General features: G+C 42.5%; 1 pseudogene; it reads left to right on the top strand.

Moving 5' to 3' along the window:
- The first annotated feature begins 5,288 nt into the window (after positions 1-5,288).
- Positions 5,289-5,727, top strand: LOC114698368 (annotated as a pseudogene).
- Positions 5,728-6,429: the final 702 nt, after the last annotated feature.

Raw genomic sequence — 6,429 nt, forward strand, 5'->3', positions numbered from 1 at the left:
CTTCTTTGTGGTTTCCAGATGAGTGCAGTGCAGGTGGGATTTGGGCTGTGTGAAACTGGAAGTGAAACCCTTTGGGATAAAACCACTGTCGGTGGTTTCAGTTCTATGTGAAGATTTGTGAGAGTTCCAAGAACATTTCTCAACAGGTGTCTTTGCTTCAGACCCTCAGGCGCACTGTTCTTGCTTGATGTGGAGATAGGACATGGCAGTGACCAATGGTGCCCCCAATAGTCAGTCCTGACAAATGAAGCTGAAGAGAAGCATGGAGCATTGCATCTGTGGCTGCTGAGGACAAGCTCCAGTGGCCCTCAGGATCCCTGGTATTAGGGCAATGTAGAGGAATGAGGTACCTGAGTGCTCATAAGACTTCACTTGAATGAATTCAGGGGAGACAGAAGCAGCTTTGTTACACTCCAATTACGTGTAAATGGAACCTTATTAAGCAGAGAATGGAGGCGATGTGATTTACTTGATTTAATTTATCTAAATGGAGCAGGCATTCCAGTTCTATGCTTTTTAAAACAAAACAACATTTAATTTTAATCTTCCTTTGTTCTTTACCACTCTGAGGTACCTGCCTTTGAGATATTCTATCCCTGACCCCGAGTTCTGGCAATCTCTTCGCTCTCATTCCTTCCCAACCCTTCTCACTCCTTGGAGACACTAACATAACAACACTGTAACCACAGGCAGCACTAATTCTGAACCATAACAGTGTTTTCATTAAGTAGACCGACTGCTGTGTGGACAGGGACTTGAGAACACATCTGTTCGACAGCGTTTTTCATTTCATATAATTTTCCAAAACCACACTGGCAAGGCATCGTTCTTATAAGCCATCCCCGAAGACGTGGAAATAGTTTTGCTCAATGGAACTCTAAGCTAAAATGCTATTTATAATGGTCAGAGTCTACTTGCATCCACTCACTGCCTTCCAGAGGTGAAGAACTCTGAGGGAGTGTGGCTTTGAGGTGGTTTTGCACTTTGCCCTTGCCGGGTTATAGGATTGACCTCTTGGGAGTCGCTTGCTCTTCTCGGCTGAGCAGCCAGGCTATTGGTGTTGGCGAAGAGGAGGGCCTATGGTAGAGCAATCGTTATTTATTCTGATGTCACTGGCTGTATGGAACTTGTGTGCACTGATTTCATCTCATAAAATTATGCCCAGCTGGCATCACAGATTTCAAGAGCATGGATAATATTGGCTCAATACTGTCGCCGTTGGTGTGCTTATTGTATAGGTCAGCATGATTCCCTGAATAAGATCCATCCTTTCTCTCCAAAAGTCTTGTAAATGATGTATTTTAGACCGAAGACAAACGTAAGTCTTTCTGATCCTGGCTTTCAGATGAATAAGTGAATAAATTACTTCAGAGCTGAAACGTTTCATGTCTGCCTGGAAGTAGCTCCTGAATGACCCCTACAATAGGAAACCTGGCTGTTGTGGGTGTCAGCTAAGTCTTTCAAATGGGTTTTAGCTGTGTTCGTGTCAATCTCCTTCCCAACAGTGACATCGAGAGACATTTTGGTTCTTAGGGGTTGAGTTGGTCCAGGCTGCAATGCTGTTAAACAAGCTTCCTCAGATGCAAAGATATCCCTTTGTAGCAATGAATGATTCATACAACACTACTGGTAGTGCTGGGCTTGAGAAACCATGGGCTTTGGATGAAAGGCTTGTTTGAATCTTGACCGATAAAAGGCTGAATAATTCTGATCCAAAGTACGTGCTATAATGTAGCTACCGATGGCGGAGTGTGTCTTTACTTCGGGAGTTGTTCATGACATATTTAGGGAATAAAGCAAAGTATCAAGTGACAACAGGAATGGGAATTATTTGAGAATTTGCTCTGCTCAGGCCTTGTGGAGAGCTGCAGTGATGGACCCCCATTTAAACAATTCAGCAACAGGGGATTAGCATTGCCCCTAGTCTTGTCTTAGTGAGGACACTGACTCTTAGAAAAAAAATGCTTGAAGCCACATGAGTAGTAAGGCTTAGGAAACAATAATACAATATCAAAGGTATTATAAAGATTAGTAGTCCCTACTGACCCCTCTCTAACTCTGTTTTAGTTATTAGAGAAATCTCCTTTTTCTCACAACTCAGTCATGTGACTCAGAAACATGAGGTGGTATTTATTCCCAATGATGGCATTACTGTGCTCACAGCCTTCTCTTCCTGTCAGTTCTCTGTTGCTATATTTCTATTGGACATCATTTTAAACAGTAGCTCATTTTCTCAGTCCACACATTAAACCACAGTTGTTCCCTCTATAATTTTGTGTCTTACCTCCCGACCTTCCCTCGATGAGCATTCTTCTGTCACTGTTGCAGGATCTTAATACTTATGTGGCTTCATAAATGCCATCTGGCCTTCGGAAAGTTGAGGATCACTAGCTGGAGTTTGCATAATTGTGGTGATGGATTTTCATAGGGGCTTGGGTTATAGTTTTTCTCTCTAGTGCCACTGTTCCCAGCCTTGAACCTTGGTGTATAATTAGGTAACAGACACATGGTTACTATTTTTCTTAGTAAAGACCATTAGTGAATCTCCTCTTTTAACCCTTTTCATTTCCCAGTGCACTCTATATCCAGCTCTCTGAATTCCAAGAATTCATCTTTTCCAACCTCCTCTGTAATCATTTCCTGGTCTTTGAAAATTCTATGACAATTTGCAACTGTTCTTCACCAAATCTTTCTTTTTTATTAATAACTTATTTTTTTCAATTGGTTCATTGGAGAACCAAAAAAAAAAAAAAAAGTGAGAGAGTCTAGGTTACATGCTTTAGAAAGGAGTTCAGAAAGCTTTCTGCCTCCTGATCATGTCTTCAGCATGCCTTCTCAACAAAGAGAAGCAGGTCCTGATCTTTGAAGACCCCTCTAGGTGAGTTGACAGCCATACCTCCAAAGCCCGTTGCCCTTGGCAACCACTGAATTAGAAGAACATTCTCTGAAGATAGCAGCAAGAGTCTTCAGGAGCTTCCCAGGTGAAGGGACATTTAGGTCTGGGAGGGAAGTCTGAGGCAGGAGCTTGGGCATCCGCGGTGTATCCATCCAACCTTGGGCTACTGTCTTTTTAATCCATGTATGGCTAAAGTGCAGGGAGGTCATGGGTCATCCTTTCATATGTTATTTCTGTGAGTGTGAGTCACTTAGGCTCAGAATCAGGCTGTGCGTATGCAAGTCGTGGTGGTGGTGGGATATGAACTGGAAATGTCTCTGGTTCTGCATCTCTGGAAGATGCAGAAACATCTCAGGCTTCCTCTCTGTGTTTGAGTGTTGACCTGTGAAAAGATGACGCGTGGAGTGTCTTTGAAGTGCGAGTTCCTCCCACGTCTCAGCCCATGACCCAGGTTAACTGGAACACACTTCTGAGCCAGAATTGATGCACAGTGGACACCAATTCTTCTACTCTTGCAGTGCTCATCACCCCAGCTGACCTTGATAAGCTAGCAGGAATTATTCACTTTATATTCAGAAAAAAGTTTAAAATTTCTTGGTATACAGGGTCCCTTTCTTTCATACAGCAAATGGTAGCACTCCAAATGGTTTTTTTTTTTTTTTTGAATAAGGCAGTAATTTTCTTGCTAGTCTTGGACAAATAGAAGCTTGTCCAAACCAGAAACAGACAAACAGGAAAAAATAACATATATAAATAGATTTGAAAATAAAATATGCTGCTTTGAAAGTATGGAACCATGTCCCTACTAAGGATATCTCTGGTCCTGGGAGTAACAACTGCATACGCTGTTTTTCATCTCCAGATTTTTCTCTTATTCCACTTTGCTTTCTATTTCTGTGTTAAAACATGCAGACCAAGAGCAAATCAGGGAGGAGAGAATTTCTTTAGCTTACTCTTCCAGGTCACAGTCCTTCACTGAGGGAAGTCAGGAAAGAAACAGAAACAGAAACCACAGAGGAGGTTGCTTATTGGCTTACTCTGGCTCATGCTCAGCAAGCCTACAGCCCAGGCCCGCCATCCTAGGGATGATGCCATCCACAGTAGGCTAGACCCTCAATCACTCATTAAGACAGTCTGATAGAGGCAATTCTTCAGTTAAGGTCCCCTCTTCTACGTGTGTCAAGTAGACAGTAAGAACAGGACATTTTTGAAGTTGTCATCATTCAGGGGTGTTTTGGGGCACCCTTTCCAGTCACTAGAAATCCTATGGTGACAGGAGAAGGAGGAAAGAGGAGGAGGAGGAGGGGGAGAAGGAGGAGGAGGAAGACAGAGCACCAAAGATCCTACCTTTTAATCTTAGGTTTTGGTATCAACTGACTAAGAGTCCTCTGGCTTTCAAAAGCTATTCCTTTTGAATTGAAGGTTTAAAGTCCTTTCCTTAGGCTTCCAGAAAAGAAGAGCAGTCTAGAGTGAAGTTGTTTTGTCTTAAGGGACATAACTCTGATTCTTCCTGAATTCAGTTCTAATGAGACAAACCTGGTGTGTCCCAAGACATAAAATGACCAGTGACAATGTAAAGAACTGAACAGTTATGAGACACAAAGACAGAATCTGTAGCTTGTGGGGTTCGAGCATCTGCTTATTTTGAAAACCCATAGAATTTGGAGGCATCGTGGTGGCATTTATAGGTCTCTGGTTTAATGCATGCATCACAGCTGGCAACCGTGTTCAAGCAATCTCATTTCTGGATGGAGTTTAATGAGCCTGGAGTTTTTATTGTCCACAAGCACTGGGAATATCTGCAGAAGTAAAAAATGAGCACACTATACAACACCTTAGGACGAGTTTCATGAAGGAAGGAACAGAGCATCAAGCCAAGTACAGGGCTTGGTGTGACTCACAGTTTTCTTGTCTATCAGAAAGTCATCCCCACCAAGCAACTGCGAGATGGTAGTGAGTATCTGAGAGAAGGATGGGATTACCAGCATTTCTGGAGTTTTATTAGGGAAACTGGGAAGTGAAGGTGATTACCTATGGGCCACTTCTTGGGAGATGGCTCCAAGAATGAGAGAGATGAGTATTTGATCAAGCCAGGTTTCTGCTGAGAGCTAGGTGACTCTGCTCTGTGGCGTTCCAGAGGGTTGGTGATGCTAACCACGTGTGTGTGTGTGTGTGTGTGTGTGTGTGTGTGTGTGTGTGTGCAATATACAGCATGGACAAGCACACAGGATGAAACAGGTTCAAGGTAAATACTGTCAGAAAAACATATGCCTGGGTCAGGTGAGGGAGGGGAAAATAGAGGCAGAGTTGTGTCTCTCCCGAGTGCATGCACATGAGTGGGAGTTGGGAGGAAGAAAAGCCTGAAGGTTAGATTGTAAGAAAAGTTGAAGTCATGTTTCAAAGACCTGTGCTACAGGTATTTTATCAGTTAGTAAGACATGAGTCTGAAGTGGCCAGTAGTTTGGTTCTTGAATGATCTCTGAATCGTGTTCAGTTACTTGGGTGAGTAGGTCAGGACCCTGAGACAGGTGGAAGGGAAAACTCCAGTCAGGATATTTTCTCTGGCAACAAAAGAGATGTGGTGATCAGGGGACAGTGAAGTATACCAAATGACTGATGTTAGTCAAAGGACGACATGGCCCAGAATATCAGTGTTTCTACAAGGCCTCAGAGATGTGGCATGTCAGTATGTGAAAAGGGGGCTCTCATACTTGTGGAAGGGAGAGTGGACTATGGTGAATACATGGATAAAAACTGTGAAGCGGCAAGCAACAACCATCATAGCTGATGACGGAATATTTCTGAGTGACCAGATAAGAGAAAAGGCATAGAATGAATGATTCTTCTTCAGTCGGGTACAGTCTCCTTTCCAAATCATGTATAGCCTATAGTTTAAAGATAAAGATTAAAAATTTTTATATATGTAAAAATATGTATGTACACCTCCAGGCAAAGCGCAGCTATTGGTCATTTAAATACCAACTATTTGTTTACTTACTATTTAACTAGACAATTAACTATGACTTCCTTTAGAATTACTAGCTCGCATTCAAATTTGCTATTTAAAAATGTGATCAGGTGCCAAAGAGGAGCCAGAAGTTAAACGATAAAAGACACTGAGATGTAAACAGGATCTCCAGTTATCTTTGAGTAACTTTCTAGAATGTTCAGCACTGTGATCTGGTGTTTTGGAGATGGCTTCTCAACTTGAATCAGATGACATACGCAGAATGCTTTCAGGATCATGTTCCACACTTATTTAATTTTACTTGTGCACAGGCTTGTCTTACCCACTGTCTTAGTGTGTCCCAGCTGTTATAACAAAACACCAGAAACTGGCATAAGCCAGTAGAATGTATTTCTCACAGATTTGGACTCTGGCAATTCCTTCCAAGGTGCTTTCCATTTGCTGTTTAGAGTACTTCCCATGCCTTAAAGGTAGCCACCCTATTACTGTGAACCCTCAGGAGATTTCTGGGTATGTATATGAAAACCTTGCTTTATCCGTTCCTCTTCCATCTCCTCCTTCCCAG

Source organism: Peromyscus leucopus, chromosome 12 (genome assembly GCF_004664715.2).
Source record: "Peromyscus leucopus breed LL Stock chromosome 12, UCI_PerLeu_2.1, whole genome shotgun sequence".
NCBI classification, from domain to species: domain Eukaryota; kingdom Metazoa; phylum Chordata; class Mammalia; order Rodentia; family Cricetidae; genus Peromyscus; species Peromyscus leucopus.